A 20414-nucleotide genomic window follows, 5' to 3' on the forward strand; every position below is an offset into this window, starting at 1 on the left:
ATTCTTGCTCATGTAGTTTTTCCAGCAAAACCTTTAGCTGGGTTTCTTTAATTTTCTCCTGATACCGCAGGCAACTGGACCTATCAATGGCCTTTATTTTAATCTGTTCTTTGCACATCTCCCATTGCTTCCAGATTTCGTACAATGTGCCCGGCCTTACTTTAATGAGTTCATTTAGTACAACCTGTCTAAAGGCTTCATCACTGAGCAATTTGTTGTTAAATTTCCATAACTCCCAGCTAAATGCATTCCTTCGTTTTCTGGTGCCGAATACGCATTTCACTAAGCAGTGATCCGTGAATGTCATGGGCAAAACTTGGTATTCATTACATACGGGAATCAAATCCAGCGACACATAAATTCTGTCAAGGCGCGCGTGGCTCGCACCTTGGAAGTGCGTGTACTGTACGGCGCGCGCTCCCCCCAGGTACTCAGCCACATCTTCCATATTCCACTCGCTTGTTAACTGGCACAACACATCAGTACTCTTGTCTCTGAAGCCGCGTGTGCTGGTTTTGTCCCGAGCATTCAGTACACAGTTGAAATCGCCCAGCATTAGAACCTGCCTCTCCGTACTTAACTGCTGCATAACATTCTCGAAAAACACTGCTCTTTCCTCAACAATGTTAGGGCCATACACACAAATAATGCGCCACTCAGCATTGGAATATGCAAAATCGGCTACAACACACCGTCCTGACAGACATGAGTAGTGAGCCTGTACAATCAGTCCGGGCAGCTTTTTAACAAACAATACACACCCAGCCGATGTCCCTACCGCGTGGCTCACAATGGCGTAAAATCTAGCCGTGAAACGCTGCACCATGCTCCCGGTCTCTTCCTCCCCATCAACCTTTGTTTCTTGTACGGCAAGCACGTCGATATCATGGTCACTTAGCAGGCGGTGTACTTGGCTCTGCTTCTTTTTGGCTGCCAGTCCCCTGACATTTAACGTGGCTACACTCAAAGGGGTTTCAGGCGCCATTTTCATAAAGGGTGAAAAGACCGAGAGCATGGTGCTTACCTTCCTCGTCTAGCGCGCGGCTAGACGCCGTCGTTGGAACCGCCTCCGTCTGGTGCGAGCGGCTGAACTGGCAGCGGGGGCGCTTTGTCCGCTGCACGCCTCTCCGAAGAAAGGTTTGGCCGCGGACGTAGTGTGGACCGCCGGGGTTGGACTGTTTTTGCTGGCGGCTCGTCGACACCGGGGACTGTTGCCTTGTCACCTTCGAGATCGGTCTGTGTGTGGGGTCGCTTGGCTGGGGCTGTGACGCTTGGCGAACGAGTACCGCTGGTGTCCGGGTGCTCCTCACCGTTATCCTGCTCCATGTCGTCTGCCGGCTGAGGTGACGTCTCTTCCTCTGACCTAGGGAGGTCAGGTGTAGCGTCACTCCTCCCCGCACCGCTGGCAGCATTGATGTCTCGAGGGGAGTCTCCCGACGAGTCTGTCTCCTGTGCCTGCGTACGCTCTTCTCCGGTTCCCTTTGCCGCCTCCTCTGCCTCGACTACGTCCATAGTGAGCTCTGCCGACCGCTCCCTCGTTCCAGGTCCCGCGGCCGAAGCGTACGTGAGCACACAGTCAGCCTCCTCATGTCCGTAGCGCCTACATTTCGAACATCGGGGCACCTTACATTCGCGGCGGACGTGTCCCGTGCCTCGACAGCGTAAGCACTGCATCGCCCGCCCAGGCACAACGACAAGGGCTAATTCCCCGGCGACTCGCAGCTGGTGCGGTAAGTCATCTACCTTGATGCCCGGCTTCAATTTCAGGAGCACCGCCCTCGTGGTGGACCCCTTCTCCTTGACGCCTTGAACTCGCCACCTCTCCCGGGTCACTTCGGTCACGTTCCCAAAAGCCGCAAAGGCCGTCCGGATGTCATCATCTGCCACGCCGTGCAACATCCAGTGGAGTCGCAGCTTCACTTGTTGGTCTTCGGGATCGATGATGAGGCAGCGGCGACCTTTAACTTCCAGTTCCTTGAACGCCGCCAGCTTCTTTGTTGCTTCTGTGCTGGTTAAGGTGACAGCCCACACATGGTTGATCTGATACGCCCCCAACGCCAACACGTCGGGGAGCGCACCAACGTTGGCAAGGGCGTCGCGGAAATCCTCGACCCTGTATGGCCTAACCCGCACATCGCCGTGCAAAAAAAGCGTGTTAAAAACAACGCGTCCGGTGGGCAAAGTTGGCAGAATAATCTGATAGTCGCTATCTTCATTGTCCTCGAGCCTGTTTCCGCGGCTGGAAAGGGCCGCTATCGCCGCTCCGCTGGAGCTCATGATCCTGCGTCCGTCACGCTCGGTGGCCGGAAGTAGAATCAAGAGTCTCATGCTCTACCGACTGAGCTAGCCGGGTGACGCAGATGGCCGAAATAAGAATGCCATTTATACGCCCAGCTGCTTGCTCCGAAGAAAAAAAAAGACCAGCACGCCCAACGTGGGGCTGGAACCCACGACCCTGAGATTAAGAGTCTCATGCTCTACCGACTGAGCTAGCCGGGCGACGCGTACGGCAGGAATAAGAATACCATTTACATGGTCTGTTCTGAAAGTAGTAGGACTCATTTTTTTAAACAAAATTTATTCAAGGGAATACTGCAAATGATTACAATTTTTCAAGGTAGCACCCTTCCGCACCTAGACTATGCTGCCAATGAGTTTTACAGTTTTCGTATGCCTCCAGGAACGTTTGGACCGGAATGCTGTTTAGCTCCCTCGTCACGGCCTGTTGAACCACCTCTACCGATCCGTGATGTTTCCCCTCGAGCATCGATTTTATTCTCGGGAATAGAAAAAAGTCTGGCGGGGCCAAGTCGAGGCTGTAGGGGGGCTGAGGCAGCGTTGCCGCCTTGTGCTGGGCAAAAAATCGGGGTCCTCATTCACATGATGAAGCAGATCCTACCGGTTGGCCTTTTCCTCCTCTGACAACACTCCCGGCACCAACTTCGCGCACGCTTTCCTCATGGATAAGTTTTCTGTCACGATATCGAAAACTTGGGTTTGAGGAATGCTCAATTCATCAGCAATCATTCTGATACTCATTCTACGATCACTGTTAAGTAAATGTTTCACTCGCTACACATTTTCGTTGGTCTTGCTGGTCGAAGGGCGTCTGGAGCGGTCGTCTTCCTCCACACTTTCCTTACCTTCTCGGAGCAGCTTGTGCCACTCAAAAAACACCTGATCTACCCATGGAAGTGTCACCGTACGCCTCCTTACTCATGTTGTGAGTCTCTTTGCCCGTTTTACCAAGATTTACTCAAAATTTGATCGCGTATCGCTGATCCAGTAAACGCTCGACGATTCTGCATGACGAGACGTTTCGACAGGGCTTCACAGTACAAGCGAACCCTCTCTTCAACGGCCGAGAGCCGACTGCCGATTTTCCCCAGCATTCCCGATATCCCCCTTCAACGATCCTGCACGCGCAGACCACCTCTCGTCCGCCCGTTCGCCCAGGAAAAAAACCAGTCCTACTACTTTCAGAACAGATCCTGTACACGCCCAGCTGCTTGCTACTCCGAAGAAAAAAAAAAAGACCAGCACGCCCAATGTGGGGCTCGAACCCACGACCCTCAGATTAAGAGTCTCATGCTCTACCGACTGAGCTAGCCGGGCGGCGCGCAAGGCTGGAATAAGAATACCATTTATACGCCCAGCCCAGCTGCTTGCTCCGAAGAAAAAAATAAGACCAGCACGCCCAACAGTCTCAGGCTCTACCGACTGAGCTAGCCGGGCTTTTTTTTCTTTATTGCCTGAATTGTTCATCCAAACGCCAAACAAGATCACAGAAAGGAAGGACAAGCTTTCATATCACAATCATAATATTCTTCAGCCCTCCTTCGGCTGAATTTGTGCGATTAAAGGTCCCTGAGATTTATCAGCACTCCCACGCGTTCCAGCCATTCAGGTACACATTTCTGCACTTTTTGCTCATTTACATAGCTTCTAATACTTTCCCTAAAGAACTTTCGTGCTGAACGAGCATCAATGTCACCATTCTCAACAGACATTCCGCTTTTCCATATGCTATGCAAGGCAAATAACATGATAAGATCGAAAGGTGGGCCATCATCACTCTCTACAGGGAGGAACCGGATGCCATGTGGGCTGAGGGAGAGTTCTTTTTTGAGTGTCCGCTGGAGAACATCCCAAAGAAAAATGGCGTCCCAGCACTCCAGAAACACATGCTCGATGGTTTCGTCTTTTCGGAATATGATGCAGTGCACCCCCCAAGGCACAAAAAGTCCTTTCTGGTCCATGCACTTCTTGACCGTTAGCGTACTGGTGTGGAGCTTAAAAAAGAACGTCTTAGCCCCAGCCGGCACCGGCATCCTCTTAACTCTTTTCAAAACATTTTTCCCTTTTTGGAAAGAAAACATCGTCCTACACAATGGCTCAGGAAGCACAACATCACACAAATCTTTGTACAGCTTTTTCCGACTGACACCACACAAATATTGTAACGAAAAACGGACAGTCAAAAATCTGCCAGCCAAAACAACTTCCTTTTGGAAGCCATAAATGCCTCCTGGTATGTAGTCAGTCGAGGCAACGAGATTCAGTAGAGCTCGTCCCAAGCGCAACTGACAGACGGTACGGAGAAACGGGTCCTTTGTTTCTCTGAGAAACATAAAACGATGGACGATTTGGCGCAGAAAAATGTGAGCAAGCCCAAGGCCTCCTGAACTGACTCGCCGAAAAAGGTTTGTCCTACTTGTCCTCTCCCAAGAGGACCCCCACACATAAACAGCGAACACACGGTGCAACTTCTGAGCATTGACTCTCGAGCAGTGTAGTACTTGCAGTACGTACCAAATGTTGCTGATTAAAAATAAGTTGCAAGTAGTTGCTCTAGAAAATATTGACCAGTTCCACCCTTTCCATTTCCGAACTTTCTCCTGAAGTTCAGTCGATTGACTTCTCCAGTATGGGTCACTGTCTCGATAGAATCCTAGTGGAGCTCCGAGGTAACTGACGGAGGTCGTCACAAAGCTAATACTGGCGAAAATACCGGGGGTCACAGACCAGTCGCCATGACAGAAACCCAAGCAGTTTGCCCAGTTAACTGAGTTCCCGCTTGCAGCACAAAAATCTCTTGCAGTTTTTACAACCTGTGTGATGCTGTTGTAATCAGTACAAAAAACCGCGACATCATCTGCATAAGCAAGTACTTTCACTACTGCTTGCTGTAGTTGGAAACCTCGTATTTGCTCGTGATTTATGATGCTCAGACAAAACGATTCTAAAAACAAACAAAATAGGAGGGGAGAGAGGGGGCAGCCCTGGCGTACTGAGCGCTGTACTTCAATTCTCTCCCCCACGGACTTGTTTACTATCAGCCTGGTTGTGCAGGCCTCGTAAGCCATGGCCACTCCCTCTTTAATAACATTCCCGACATTAGCATGTTTCTTGGAAAAAACAGCGCTAAACGAAAGGACAACGAAAAAGAGTACAACAGGACCGGCGCTGACTATCAACTGAAGGCTTTATTAGGAACAACACGCAATATATACTCCAATGACAACCAAGAACGCATGGCAACACCAAAAGCTACAATGATACATCAATCACCTGGATCCAGATACTTCAGTTCACAGTCATGAACTGTTACAGAGGGGATGCTCACGCACGAGTCACTGTTTTTTTGAATATGAAAGGCTTCACTGATTTCCCGTGTTAGTTTATCTTTGTGTTTGTACAGAATCTTAGTTTCGTTAAAAATGGGTGTACAAGATTTTTCAGAAGAATCAGGTTGGTTATTCTGGGAACAGTTCCTATAATGCAAGGCCAAGTTTGACGACGGAGCCCCCCTTAATGAAGTGTTGTGGTCTCTTCAGCGGGTGTTCAAGCACCTTCCTGTTTGACCTATATAGGTCTTCCCGCACGTGAACGGCACTCGATACACAACCCCTTCAGCACAAGGGACAAACAGCCGGTCATGCTTAATCTGGCAACCTTTTTTTGTTTTTCTTCGTTTCTTTTCCTCTTCCCTGGCCCTTCTATCTACAATGGCGCACAATTTGCCGAGCCTGTTTGGTGCCGAAAAAAGAACGTCAATGCCATATCTGCTGCCTACTTGCTTCAAACGGTGTGACATTTGGTGAATGTACGGTAGAACAACGAATTTCTTTTTTTCCCTTTTTGAAGGTTCCTGTGGTTCATGCCTTTTGACCCTTTTAATTATCTTACTGCAAGCAAGTAATAAAACATCATCTGGAAAGCCCGCACTTCTTAGCCTCTGAACCTGCTGATTAAAACTTGTACTGATGGCATGCACGCATGACTTGGTTATGGCAGCACCTAAGCAAGAAACTGCTATGCCACATTTAACAACCTTGGAATGCGCTGAACGAAAACTGAGCAAAGGCTTCTCTGATCTCTGAAGGAAGGACCAGCACACGTGATCTTGCTTCGTTGTCAATCTTATATCTAAAAACTGCAGCTCGTTGTTGTGAGGTTTTTCAAAGGTGAAAGTTAGTCCGTGCCCGCTTGCGTCTAAAATCTTTAACACCTCATCGACCTGCCTATTGAAGTTATGATGTTCGACAAAAACAAGATAATCATCCACATATCTAAAGATGCGTTTTATACTGACGCCCAACTTACTTTTAATAGCCTGATCTACATAACTGAGAAAGATGTTACTTAGTACAGGAGCCACTTTTGAACCAATACAGACCCCCTGTTTTTGAGTGTACAACTTCCCTTCTCATTCAATAAAGGTGGACTTAAGATAAAAAGACAAAAGCTCCAAAAAGGCACCCACAGAGATCCCGCATTTCGAAATGAAATCACTGTCATCATTATCGTCTATTATGCACTTGCTAACATATTCTAGCAGGCTATTGTGCGGAAGTGAATAAAATAAGTCCTGAACATCTATGCTGAACATACTGCACAAACCCGGATTATGACACTTCAAATAGTCAACAACAGCCAGGGAATTAGACACAAGAAACGGATCAACAATTGTTAGTGAACTAAGGTATTTCTGTAAGAAACTTGACACCTCATATTGCCATGTTGCTTTCTCTGTAACAATACAGCGGAATGGAACATCGGGCTTGTGCGTTTTTGCTGAAAAAAATACATCCAGGCAGTCTTCTTTAGCATTCTTAACAGACGAGTGGAGCAACTGTAGATTCATTTCCCCCAGTAACTTCAAGGCTTCTCGCTTTTGCTGTTTAACATTTGCAGACAATGGTTTAAAGTTCTTTGCGATGGCTACTCTGGCTTTTTCAGTAAAGAGTTTTTCCGGGAGAATGACAAAATTCCCCTCTTTAACGGAAACAGTCAGCCTCAACTTTTCAGACTCCAGAAAACTAACCAATGGCGCTAAGTTACGACTTTTTCCCGGCACGTCCTGAGTCCTTTTCAGAGCATCAACACATTCAACGACGCACCTGGGCCGCTCCTCTGCGGGACAAGACGTGAGATGGACCTTCCTAGAACCAGTTTTTCCTCTTTGTCAAGCGTCGGCTGGAAGCAAAACTTCGGACCGACCTTCAGCACCTCCTGGAACCTCTCTGGCACTCGCTGCTCACCCAACACCAGTAGCTTCCCTTCAGGATTGGTGGGCTTCATTTTCGTAGGCGCCCAAGGGCGGGACGAGTACCAAAGGATGTTCGCCACTTCACACCACTCACGGAAGCGCCGGGCGTGAAGAGGATCCTGGCCGCATGCTACCCAGAGGCAGTCCTTGTAAAAGGGATGCTGTCACCACCACTCAGAAGATATTATCCGGCACATCCCAACAAACACAAAACCTCCTCAAAATCTCCCAAAAATGACCCATCGGGACATTTGGAATCTCCCCAGGAGGTGCTCATTTTTCCCGAACACATCTAAAAAACGTCCCCACAACTAGCAATGTCCAAAAAGTTGTGCGTCCCATGGAAAGCCCCAAAAGGTTAATGCTCGATTTCTCAGCTCTGGTTCAATAAAATAATTCCTCATTTTTCGTGCAGCCTGCAGGCATCCAAGCGCACATATGTGCCAAATTTCAGGTGCATACTTACGTTACAGGTGGTGTAATCCACCTTTCCACTCGTCTGAATGCGTGCTGGCTCGGCCGTTCTGTACTTATCCGTTTACGTGAAATGTCCTAGCATTTTGCACACAAAGGAAATATGAACTCAAAAAGTCACCCGATTTGGCTCATATAAGAGCAAATAGCAGCGCCATACAGAAGTAATTTCAGTTTACTAGGTGTGCTCTTAGCACGAATTGCATCCTGTCGTCCATGCCGGCGACCGCACCATACACCACCACAATCAAAATGCATTCATGTTTCAGTCAAAGAAAAACAATACAGACCGAATTGAAAGTCCGTGCCGAAAAACTTACGTTCAACGGCGCAAATCTGAATGAATACAAACAGCAGACGCAAACTTATGCACCATTTAATACACAGTGTACATAACACCACGGCGCCATGCATATGATGGCCACTTTTTTCTCCAGCCCTGAGAAATCTGCAATATGAAGCAAGTAAAACAGAATACAGGCTGAAAGTTGATGCAGGCCTTAAACGAGCATTCTAAGGGCTTCAAAAGCAGATATGCACATGCAAAAGCAAACGTATGTAAAGAGCAACTTCGGTGACAAAAGAAAAGACGAGATGGGCGTACGCTGCAGACATGCAGTTTCAGGTCACGGATTTTCTTCAAGTTGAAACCCCCCTCACGCTTAGAGACTCGGAGCAAGCTTCAGCGACGTGTTATCAAAACAGAAAAAAAATATTAGTTCTACTAGGCGAAAATTAAAAAAAATGCGAAAAGGGCCTGCAGTATGCTTAAATAAATAAATTAAATAAATAATTAAAATAAACCAACATACCTTGACGACGTTGCCTACGAAAACCCAGGGATGAAATACAAGGCTGCAACAGCTGAAACCATAAATTAAACGCAGGCTTCTGTCCTGCGCCTTCTCACAGCACAGCGAGCGCTCAAACTACACGTTACACCCTCGTAACGATCCTGGGAGTTTTATTTTTTTGTGACTAAGTGTGGGGATAAGACTGCTTGGAGCCAGGCGGGAAGGTGAACGTGCTCAGGTACGTGCGGTGGCGCGCTGCATCCATGGTGCGGCAGACCGCGCATGCGGCACAGTCCAGCGTGGGAGTCGAGGCACGATTAATCCAGTGGGAGAGAGTCAATATAACCACGCGAACACTGCACAAACTATACCGCTGCGGCAGGATGGCTGCGCGGTGGCGAAGTTGGTAGAGCAGGCTAATCCATGGGCACTCGCAGAAAGAGAGTGGTGGGTCTCGGAAGGTCCTTCCCGCCTCAGACCGTAGTAGACGGCCACGCTGCCACCACCAACGTGCTGCAGTCGTCGGAGGCGCTGAGGAATGCAGGGTGCGTGCGAGGAGTCACCTATTACCACGAACTCCGCTGCCACAAACGCCGCCTCGAACAGCGGCATCAGTAGGGCCGTGGAGCTGCGCAAAGGACTTGCGATGCGCAGCCGCGGCATCAGTTCCAAAAGGAATGGTGTGGGCACGCCGAGGTGCGCGGGAAAACTTCCGTGAATCCGTAGCTACGAAGTCCACGACAGCCCAGTTGGCGCAGTGACGAGAGCAAGAACTGCCGCGCGCTGGGGCTTGTGCTCGAACGTCTGGGGCAGCGCGAATAAGCGTGCGCAAAATGGCGTCCGTCCAGCGAGGAAGCCGGGCGAGCGACGGGAGGCCATTACCGCACTTCTGCTAGACAGCGGCGCAGCGAGGAGTGCCGATAGTCGGAGACGCCTGGAGGGACCACCACACAATTTTGAAGTTGGGCGCAAGCTGGGAAAACGCTAGAAGACGGGAAAGATGTTGACCGCCGCTGCCGGCGGCGCGATGAAAATGCAGACCGCCGCCGCCTGCCTGCAGCACGGAGCCGACGGCCCACGTGCGAGAAACGCATGCACCGAGAGAGATGCGGGGTTAACCGCTTCCTTCGGCTGTTCTAATGAAACTGCCGTTTCATCTCTCAAAACGACGAGTGCAAGAGCAAAACCTTCTTTCCCAGCAGCTTGTGGCGCGAAGGAGAGAGAAAAGAGAGCGCGAGCAGTCGATTTTTATTTCTTGTTGAAAATCATTGGTCCCAAAACGTTATGCCCAGTTACATTTCTGGGACGAAAATGCATTAACTCGCTTTTGTTGCTGCTTAACACTCCAGAAAAAACGTTTCTAGACCTTTAGTGGGAGCACTGCCTTTTTGCTTGTGTTTCTATGTCGTGCCTCTATGGTCTGGAAACGTTTGATAAACGTTGTACTGGGACTGGGACATTCCATCCTTTTTTGGAGTTTCTGAGGAGGTTTTGTGTTTGTTGGGATCCTGCGGCTGTGGCGCTTTGAAGGAAGCATCCCGCCGCACAACACCTGGACCTCAACCGGGCACAGCGCACGATTCGCATGCCACGAAGCTAGCCGTGCCTTGAAAGCACACAGAGCGATTAGTGAAGCCAATGCAGACTGGTTGTTAAGAGAAGCGGGGTTAACACAAGGAATAGGGCTCAATGTACAAGAAATAAACTTCAATAAAACGGAGAGTTGAGCTAGTTGGTACGTGTTTCTTGGTTGGCACATTAGCATGGTCTAGTATACAGAGAAGAACATCATGGGGCACTTTATCCAATGCCTTCTCAAAATCAATCTGGAGTATTGCTACTCCATCTCCTGCAGCATCGCAACATTCTAGAATACTACGGGTGACGTGAATGTTGGTGAAAATAGATCTGCTTTTAATTCCACATGTTTGATGGTCTCCCACAATATCCTTTATCACGGTTTGTAGTCTTTTAGCTAGTACTTTCATCAAAATCTTATAATCAATATTGGTTAGACTTATTGGTCGGTACGATTTGACCCTACGTAGCTCATTTATGTCATCTGTCTTTGGAAATAAAACTGTGGGATGAAGCAAATGATGGAGGCAGGGCTTTCAGATCATACGCTTCGTTAAAGACCGCTTGGAGAACTAGCGACAGCAGTCCTTTACACGCTTTGTAAAAGGCTGCGCTAATCCCGTCTTGCCCCGGCGACTTACCGGGATTTAGGTTTTCGATTGCACTGTCCACTTCTTGCAGCGTAATAGGCTGTTCCAACAATTCTTTGGTGGTCTCATCGAGCCGCGGCAGCAAGGGCATATACTCTGCTTTGAAGCGCTCAACTTCAACTGTACTTCGAGAGAACAGCTCTGCATAATATTAAAAAAAAGCCTGTTCTATTTCCTTCCAATCGCTCGTGACACGCCCTTTCCATTCCACTTCTGCAATGTGATTTCTACGAGCGTGCCACTTTTCTGTGCTTAACGCTCTTTTTGTAGGCGCTTCTCCCCTTATCAGGTGTTCAGATCTCGCTCTGACAAGTGCACCACGATATCGCTCCGCATCTAACGTCTGAAGATTGTGTTTGAGCTCTCGAATATCTGCGATGAACAAACCCGGTCTCTTGCACTCTTCTTGCATTAGGCGTTGCAGGTTTGCGCACAATGCATTTTCTTCAGCTCGTTTTTCTCTTGCCACTGCGCTTCCTAGTTCCACTGCCATTACTTTAAATTCTTGTTTAAAACCCTCCCACTTTGCTGCAAGTTTTGTTACCCTCTCCTGATTCATATTCGCAACAAGTCTTTCTACATCAGTCATAAAGCTGTCATCCTCCAATAATTTCGAGTTTAGTTTCTACATTTGCCAGTTGAATTTCTTTCTATTGTTTTCCTTATTACCGCTTGTGAATGTGACCAAACAGTGATCACTAAATGACACTGGGCGTACCTGATACTCCATACACAAAGGTACAAGGTCAAGGGATACATATGCCCTATCTAAGCGAGCATGACTAGATGCCTGGAAATGTGTGAACTGAACAGCTCGTCCAGCCCCCAAGCATTCCGCCACGTGTTCCAGACCACACTCATTTATCAGATCAGCAAGAACAGTTGTGCTAGCAGCACTGAACGATTGGCTACCCTTTTTGTCTTCCGCTGAAAGCACACAGTTGAAATCTCCAAACATAACAACAAGCCTCTGGCAGTTGCAACATTGGCGAAAGCTTTAAAAAAACTCGCGTCTATCATTCATGTTATTTGGCGCGTACACACAGATCACACGCCATTCACAAGATCCCAACGATACATCGCAAACCACCAGACGACCCGACCCACATGTCATGACGGACTGAATCACGGCATCAAGACACTGGCGCACAAAGAACACATCCTGCTGACGCTCCGACAGCATGGCTAACAACAGCATTGTACATCGTTGTAAACTGACTAACCATTCTCCCGGTTTCCTCCTCACCATCAACTTTTGTTTCCTGTACAGCGACTATGTCCAACTCCTGCTCGCTAAACAAACGGAACAACTGATTTTGCTTCCTTTTCGCAGATCGAACTGCTCTTTCGAGCCGTATCATCGCTTATGGGAGAAAAGCCGGGAGCATGGTCATACCTTTAGCCGAGGCAGTGGCTTGGCGCCACGCCGTCACAGCCGCCTCAGGACTGAGAAGGGGGTGGCGCCCCCGCCACCCGGTTCTCTGAGAGCACGTTCGGCCGAGGCCGAAAAGGTGCCCGCCGCGTCGGAAAAGCCGCTTTTGTGGGTGGTTCCTCGTCGGCCACTGTCTCGGGGGTCTCAGTTTCGTCCGCACTGTCCTCATGAGCACGCTTTGATGCAGCACCGCTGCTCGCTGCCTCGACGTCCTCCATGGCTGCTACCTCAGAGGCTGCCAACTGTCACCTGCGCCTGCAGCCGCGTCGCTGATTTTGGACCCGCTTGACGTAGCCACACCAGCCACAGGAACTTGTGGCTCCTTGCCAATTTCTCCGATGGCTTTAGTCTCAGATGAAGGGGTCAGAGGCGTAAGAGACCCTTTTACTGCAGCCTTGTCGCTTTTCTGGCCAGCTGCTTCTTCGGCATCCGCCTAATCCATGAGGAGCTCTGAAATGTCACTCGTCGCAGGCCCGGTTACATTCGCGTACGTCTTGACGCACTGCGTCTCGTCGTGACCGTACCTGCGGCAAAGAGCGCAACGCGGCACCTGGCAACCCTTACGGATGTGCCTAGTGGTCTTGCAGCGGAGGCAGAGCGGCGCCCTGCCAGGCACGACGAGAAGAGCAAGCTCACCTGCTACCTTTAGCTGATGAGGGATATCGTCAAGCTTCACACCGGCCTTAAGATTGAGGGACACGGTGCGTGTGGTCGAGCCCTTTTCACTTACGCCCGGTGCACGCCACCTTTCTCTGGTGATGTTCGTCACTTTCCCGAACGGCAACAGCGCTGCACGTATATCTTCATCTTCCACGCCATAAAGAAACCAGCGCATCTTCAAACGAACAGCCTGGTTATTCGGATCGACGATTAGGCATCGGTGATCCTTTACCTTCGCCTCGTTGAAGGCTAGTAGCTTCCGTGTCGCCTCGGTGTCCTTCAACGTCACCGCCCAAACGTGATTCATTTGGTACGCCCCCAGCGCAACCACGTCTTGGAGCACACCAAGCTGAACCAAAGCGTCCCTGAAATCTTCGACTCGGTACGGCCGAGCCCTAACATCACCATGCATGAAAACAGTATTCAGCACGATACGCCCGGTTGGCAAACTTGGTAGAATAACCTGATACTCGTCGGCCCAGGCATCAAAAAACCTGTTCCCGCGGCCCGGCTGGGCCGCTGATATCGCTCGTGACGAGCCAGACACCCCGCGACCGTATCGCTCGAAAGCCGGAAGTGGAATGACTGAGCTAGCTGGGCGACGCGGACGGCAGGAATAAGAATACCATTTATACGCCCAGCTGCTTGCTCCGAAGAAAAAAAATACCAGCACGCCCAACGTGGGGCTCGAACCCCACCGACTGAGCTAGCCGGGTTTTTTTTTCTTTATTACCGGCATCATGAGTAGTAGTAGTAGTAGTAGTAGTAGCATGGCATTCAAATACAGACAAAACACATCAGCCTGACTTCGGCTGGCGGAATACAGTCAAAATTCAAGAGGGCACTTTGTTGATCTAAAGTGCGGTGAGGCGGAAGCCTTACGCACAGTGTTGCTGCTTGTGTCATTGATGCGTTGTTAAGATGTTAGGCTTGGCCTGTAAGAGTGAAACGCGAAAGCGTCTTAAAACGCTGCCAGGGAGTCCACAGAACGCCATCGTCCGTTCGGTTCTACGCCTTTCTCGTCGGTAAATTGGTTTTTGAGGAAAGGAAATGTATCTGTTCGCATATCTCGGTGGACACCTGATCCTCGCCGTAACGGGGAGGAAGATGGGAGTGAACGAAGACACCGTATGCTCTAGACGCGCCTTTGTTCATTCCAAACCACCGAGCTGGCATGGCGGAGTGGTAGCGTGCTCGTCTCGCACTCCGGAGACCGGGGTTCGATTCCCGAACTCGACCAATTTATTACTCGGTTTATTTATTTATCTGGCCTGACTGGAATGATTAATTAGGTTACCTGGGTAATTAGGCAATTAACTAAACTCAGTCTCACTTACTCGGAGCAACACTATACGATCCCTTTAATTGGTTTCATGATTACTAGCCAAAGTACAATTAGCCCTGTTTGAAAATTCGCGCACTGTGACGTCACGACCGTTTCGACCAATTGAAAAGCGTGACATTTCTGTCGAAAACTGCTGCTTACAACGATGAGGCATTAAAAGCTTCCGCCTTAAAATTTCTTCAGACACACCATTCCATCAAATACATTAATCCACTCAGGGGCTCGGGTAACGCCTGATAGACCATATGCTGAATAAAATTTTCGCGTACAGACCGAACATTAACATCAGCATGGCGGACTGCCATTCTGGTTTGCCAGAGACTGTGGAGGCCCAGTAGCATAAACATATCAAAGGGAATGTCTTCATCACACTTGACTAGGCAGCTGTTTCTTTAAAGTTCGCTGCAGTATGTCCCAATGGAATATAGGGTCCCAGCAGTCAACAAATACGTGTTCAATAGGTTCTGGCTTTTTGCAGAGTAAGCAGGTAATTGTCCAGGGTACAAATATCCCCTTCTGATCTAGCCATGCTTTTGCAGGTAGTGTGTTCGTGTGCAGCTTAAAGAAAAAGGATTTGACTGAAAGTGTTACCGGCATTTTTTTACCCGTTTTAAAACATCCCTTTCTGGGCCCCCACAGTAAACAGACCTGTACATCGGTGTCGGCAGTTGATTTTCAATTAAGTCTGCATACAGTTGCTTTTTTGTAACAGAGCATAGGTAATCCATTGAAAACCTTGAATGCAACAAGCAGAGGGAAACAACAATTTCATGAAAGCAACCGGTCACACGGCGACATCTTATATCACTTGTAGTCACAATAAATTCAGGAAGCGCTTTCGCAAGTCGAACTTGTACGACTGTGCGCAAAAAACTGTCGCTTTGGTCGCACATAAAAAAGAAACGTGACACAATCTGCCTAATAAACAAATGAGAAAGACGCAGGCCTCCATCGCGGACTGAGCGGAAAAGGTTGGTCCGACTCACCCTCTCCCAAGTTGAGCCCCATATGAACACAGCAAAAGCCCGATGCATTTTCTGCACATTTGCGCGGGTCATACACAGCACTTGCAACACATACCAAACTTTGGCTATCAAGAACAAATTGCAAGCAGAGGCACGCGCAAACATTGAAAGGCCGCGACCCTGCCAGTGTCCCGTCCTCTCCTTCATTTTCTCCGTTGCATCACTCCAGTACCTTGCGGGTTCCTGATAGTGCTCGAATGGCACACCAAGATACGTCGTAGGTGTGCCTGTCCATGTCGTACAAGCAAACCTTTCTGGCTTGATGTCCCAGTTACCATGCCATATACCAACACTTTCTTCCCAGTTTATCTCTGAGCCCGTCAGCTTACAGAAAGCCTTAGCGAGGTTGACCACTTCCAACACACTCTCGCGATATTGACAGAATACGGTTATGTCGTCAGCGTACGCCAACAGTTTTACCTCAGTAGAATGCATTCTGAAACCTCGTATTGCTGTTTGATGAATCACTGCTAAACAAAAGGGTTCGACATATATAGCAAACAGAAGAGGAGACAGTGGACATCCTTGTCTTACTGAAGATTGCACTAGAACCCTTTCCGTTAGTGACTTGTTTATTATGAGCTGGGTACAACAATCGCGATAGGCCGTTATTACACCGTCTAAAATTGTGCTGCCTACATTTGCATGCTTCAATATGCAGAAGAGGACTTCGTGTGGCACCCTGTCGAAAGCTTTCGCCAAATCGAGTTGCAACATGGCAACTTGGCCGTCCATGTCGTCGCGGCATTTTAACACATTTCTGGCTACGTGAGTGTTCGTGAAGATTGTTCGACCTTTGATGCCGCATGTTTGATGCGGCCCAACTAAGTGCTTGGATCACACCTTGCATCCGCTTCGCGAGCACTTTCATAAACACTTTGTTTGGTGTTCGTAAGGCTGATAGACCTGTATGAACCTACTGACAGCAGCTTGTCACGATCATTCGTCTTAGGAATCAAGACGATATGAGCAGCTCTGAAGGACGGTGGCACCCGCCTTGTTTTATACGCCTCATTTCTAACGCGATGCAACATATATGCTAGCTGATGGGCGAACGCTTTGTAAAATGTGGCTCCTAAGCCATCTGGTCCAGGGGACTTTCCTGCCGGCAGTTCGCCGATAGCGGCCTCGATTTCGCGGACACTTATCTCTTCCTCAAGACTGTCTCTGACGTCATCTGCTATCTTTGGCATACCAGTCATGAATTCCGTGATGAAAGTGTCGCTGACACGAGTAACGTTGCTAAACAACTCGCGATAATATTCCACGAACGAATGCTCTATCTTTTCCTGCTCACCCGCCACCTCGTTCTTATAGCGGATCTGTTTGATTTCATTTTTTGATGCATGCCTTTTCTCGTCAGTAAGAGTGCTTTAATTCGGTGCTTCCCCAAGCCATAATCGTTCGCCTCGTGCACGAATCATAGCTGCCTTTTATCTTTCATTGTCTATCACCTCAAGTTCACTTTTGGTTATTCTTATTTCGTCTGCCACTTTTTCAGGCTCCAAACTCACAGCGTTTAACAAGTATTCTAGCTTGCGCTGCAGAGCTTTCTCATTCTTCATCTCATTTCGACGCTTGATGCTTGCTAGTTCAATCGCAGCCATTTTTACTTCATTTTTAAATTGTTCCCAGGCAGCCGAGTAATTTTCGGGCTCATCATTCACTAGCCGCCCTAGTTTTCCTTCAACTCCTTTAACAAAGGGTTCATCATTGGGCAATTTAGCGTTCAACTTCCACAGGTGCCAGTTAAATCGTGGCTGCTTTTGCTTATTGCCAATGACGAAACTTACGAGGCTGTGATCAGAGAATGAAACAGGTATAACATTGTAGCTATTGCAGTGGGGGATTAGAGCTAGGGACACGTAAACTCTGTCAAGCCTTGCTTGACTCCCTTGCTGGGCGTGAGTGAATTGTGGCCGCCCGCCGCTTGTTATTGTGTGACCTACATCCTGCAAGTTATAGTCATCCACCAAGGACCTAAGTAAGTCGGCGCTTCGATCATGTACGTAGGCCACTTTCGATCTATCCTCCGAAAAGCAAACACAATTAAAGTCTCCCAGCAGAATAACATTTCTTTCACAAGGCAGATACTGATTAAGTTGTTCAAAGAAAATACATCTCTCATTGACATTGCTGGGGGCATAGACACAAACCAGACGCCACTTTGCCCCCATCAACGAAAAGTCCAAGACGATGAGGCGACCATTTTCAGACACAGTAATCATTTCCTCAATAATCCCCACACTTTTGCGCATCAATACAGCACAGCCGGCAGATCTTCCTACGGCATGGCATACACAGACATTATAACGCGTTGTGAAAGGTGACACCATACGATCAGTCTGCTCTTGTTCTTCCACCTTTGTTTCTTGTAAAGTAATTAGGTCTAGCTCGTTTTCCATGCAAAGGCGGCTAAGCTGGTATTGCCGTCGTCTTGCAGCCAAGCCTCTGACATTAATTGTCGCTATGCGTAGGGAAGAATTTAAGTTATTCGCCATTTTGAATCAAGTAAATCAAGCAAGAAGATACGAATGGTGTCATTACAAACATGACTGGCACTGTTCTATCAATTCTAAGGTGAAAAATTACAAAATGACTCAGCATAACCAAGTCCAGTGAAATCTTCAACCGTACCTCGAATGTGTTGCTCGAAGTTTCCGTTGTTTCTTCCATTTCGAATCAGAACAAGTCCGGCACCTTCGACGGCACCAAGCTTGTCCGCTAAGTGGGCGTCACCGCCAAACTTCTATCCGGCGGGATGTTCGGTTTCGGGCGTAGCGTCGCCCGTCGCACCCCCGGCGTCTTTGGAGGGGGTTCACCGTTATTCGGCTCGTTTGCTTGCCCATCCTGGGTAGCTAACTCATCATGAGTTCTCTTCACCACCACACTTGTGCCTTTCTCGCTGGCATCCATTGCCTCAGCATCGTCTGTTGGAACTGTTCCGCCGTTCGAGCTTAGAGAGCTTGCACCCGTAGACGCATTCGACGTAGCGTGCTCCAGTTTAGAAGTAGTGGGAGACGCAGAATCACTGGCCTTGGCCTTGTGGTCATCTCCGGACTTCTGTTCTGGAGACTTCGCGTCCTCGCCACTCTTCTCCTCTGCTCTTTTCAAAAATTCTTCAACTTCGGCTTCATCCATCAACAGGTCGTTGACGTCTAATTCCCTCGTAGCTTTCTGCGTGACAGAGGCATACGTCTTCTCGCACTGCTCTTCTCCGTGGCCGTATCGGTGGCATAGTGCGAAGCGTGGCACGCGGCAGTCACGTCGAATGTGGCCGGTATTGCGAGAGCGCAAGCATAGCGGGGCCCTGCCGGGCACCACAACAAGCGCCAGTTCACCTGCAACACGGATCTGATGTGGGAAGTCGTCCACCGTCACGCCCGTCTTCAAATTTAAGGCCACCAAGCGCGTCGAGGACGCTTTGTCTTGCACACCTTGAGCACGCCACCGTTCCCGGGAGACGTCCGTCACTCTTCCGTACGGCAAGAGCGCCGTACGTATGTCATCGTCCAGTACGTTGTGAAGCATCCAGTGAAGCTTGACACGCAAGGCTTGGTTGTTAGGGTCTATCACAACGCGCCGCCTTTCCTTCACAATCAATTCCTTCAAAGCCAAAAGTTTTTGCACGCCTTCTCCGTTTTTGAAGGTTACAGCCCATACATGACTCATCTGATACGCCCCCAGGGCGATAACTTCAGACAGCAGGCCTAGGCTAGCCAGGGTGTCACGGAAGTCTTCCACACGATATGGCCTTTCACGCACATCGGCATGCAAAAAAAGTGTGTTCAAAAAACAACTCGCCCTGTAGGTAGCTGAGGCAAAAGCACTTGATAATCCCGGTCATCAGAGCCAGAAATCCTGTTACCGCGGCCCTGCTGGGCCGCTGAAGCCGCTCCTACGGAGCCCATGACACACACGTCCGTTCGCCTCGGCGTCCGGAAATGAAATCCACTGAGCTAGCCGGGCGACGCAGACGCCCGAAATAGGAATGCCATTTGTATGGTATAGTTTCTTTCGCGAAAGAAGAAAAAAAAGACCTGCACGCCCAACGTGGGGCTCGAACCCACGACCCTGAGATTAAGAGTCTCATGCTCTACCGACGGAGCTAGCCGGGCGACGCAGACGCCCGAAATAGGAATGCCATTTGTATGGTATAGTTTCTTTCGCGAAAGAAGAAAAAAAGACCCGCACGCCCAACGCAGGGCTCGAACCCGCGACCCTGAGATTAAGAGTCTAATGCTCTACCGACTGAGCTAGCCGGGCGACGCAGACGACCGAAATAGGAATGCCATTTGTATGGTATAGTTTCTTTCGCGAAAGAAGAAAAAAAACCTGCACGCCCAACGTGGGGCTCGAACCCACGACCCTGAGATTAAGAGTCTCATGCTCTACCGACTGAGCCAGCCGGGCGACGCAGACGACCGAAATAGGAATGCCATTTGTATTGTATAGTTTCTTTCGCGAAAGAAGAAAAAAGGACCTGCACGCCCAACGTGGGGCTCGAACCCACGACCCTGAGATTAAGAGTCTCATGCTCTACCGACTGAGCTAGCCGGGCGACGCAGACGACCGAAATAGGAATGCCATTTGTATGGTATAGTTTCTTTCGCGAAAGAAGAAAAAAAGACCTGCACGCCCAACGTGGGGCTCGAACCCACGACCCCGAGATTAAGAGTCTCATGCTCTACCGACTGAGCTAGCCGGACTTTTTTTTTTATTGCCTGGCTTTGGCTCATGACATTGCACAACAAAAATACACATAACGCTATATACATACGACACTGTCGTGGTCAGCCAGCACGAGACTGGCTTCGTCAGATTAAAATTCCCGCAACATACACAACGGCTCTAGTCTTGAGAGCCACTCGGGAGGCTCCGCAGCTGCTTTTTGGATGGCAAGA

At 49.1% G+C, this 20414-nt stretch overlaps 7 non-coding genes and 2 pseudogenes across 7 annotated transcripts; all 9 read right to left on the reverse strand.

Annotated features, from left to right (window-relative positions):
• Positions 1-2426: 2426 nt before the first annotated feature.
• Positions 2427-2499, reverse strand: TRNAK-CUU (transfer RNA lysine (anticodon CUU)). The gene has a single exon. It is a non-coding gene; the product is annotated as a tRNA-Lys (tRNA).
• Positions 2500-3542: 1043 nt separating this feature from the next.
• Positions 3543-3615, reverse strand: TRNAK-CUU (transfer RNA lysine (anticodon CUU)). The gene has a single exon. It is a non-coding gene; the product is annotated as a tRNA-Lys (tRNA).
• An 8873-nt stretch (positions 3616-12488) lies between these two features.
• LOC149362125 (uncharacterized) lies at positions 12489-13938 on the reverse strand (annotated as a pseudogene).
• Positions 13939-14653: 715 nt separating this feature from the next.
• On the reverse strand, positions 14654-15657 carry LOC149362126 (uncharacterized; annotated as a pseudogene).
• Positions 15658-19555: 3898 nt separating this feature from the next.
• TRNAK-CUU (transfer RNA lysine (anticodon CUU)) lies at positions 19556-19628 on the reverse strand. Its single transcript has one exon. It is a non-coding gene; the product is annotated as a tRNA-Lys (tRNA).
• A 75-nt stretch (positions 19629-19703) lies between these two features.
• On the reverse strand, positions 19704-19776 carry TRNAK-CUU (transfer RNA lysine (anticodon CUU)). Its single transcript has one exon. It is a non-coding gene; the product is annotated as a tRNA-Lys (tRNA).
• A 74-nt stretch (positions 19777-19850) lies between these two features.
• Positions 19851-19923, reverse strand: TRNAK-CUU (transfer RNA lysine (anticodon CUU)). Its single transcript has one exon. It is a non-coding gene; the product is annotated as a tRNA-Lys (tRNA).
• Positions 19924-19998: 75 nt separating this feature from the next.
• On the reverse strand, positions 19999-20071 carry TRNAK-CUU (transfer RNA lysine (anticodon CUU)). The gene has a single exon. It is a non-coding gene; the product is annotated as a tRNA-Lys (tRNA).
• A 75-nt stretch (positions 20072-20146) lies between these two features.
• TRNAK-CUU (transfer RNA lysine (anticodon CUU)) lies at positions 20147-20219 on the reverse strand. The gene has a single exon. It is a non-coding gene; the product is annotated as a tRNA-Lys (tRNA).
• Positions 20220-20414: the final 195 nt, after the last annotated feature.

Source organism: Amblyomma mixtum, chromosome 2, assembly GCF_055824585.1.
Source record: "Amblyomma mixtum isolate Tamu chromosome 2, ASM5582458v1, whole genome shotgun sequence".
NCBI classification, from domain to species: domain Eukaryota; kingdom Metazoa; phylum Arthropoda; class Arachnida; order Ixodida; family Ixodidae; genus Amblyomma; species Amblyomma mixtum.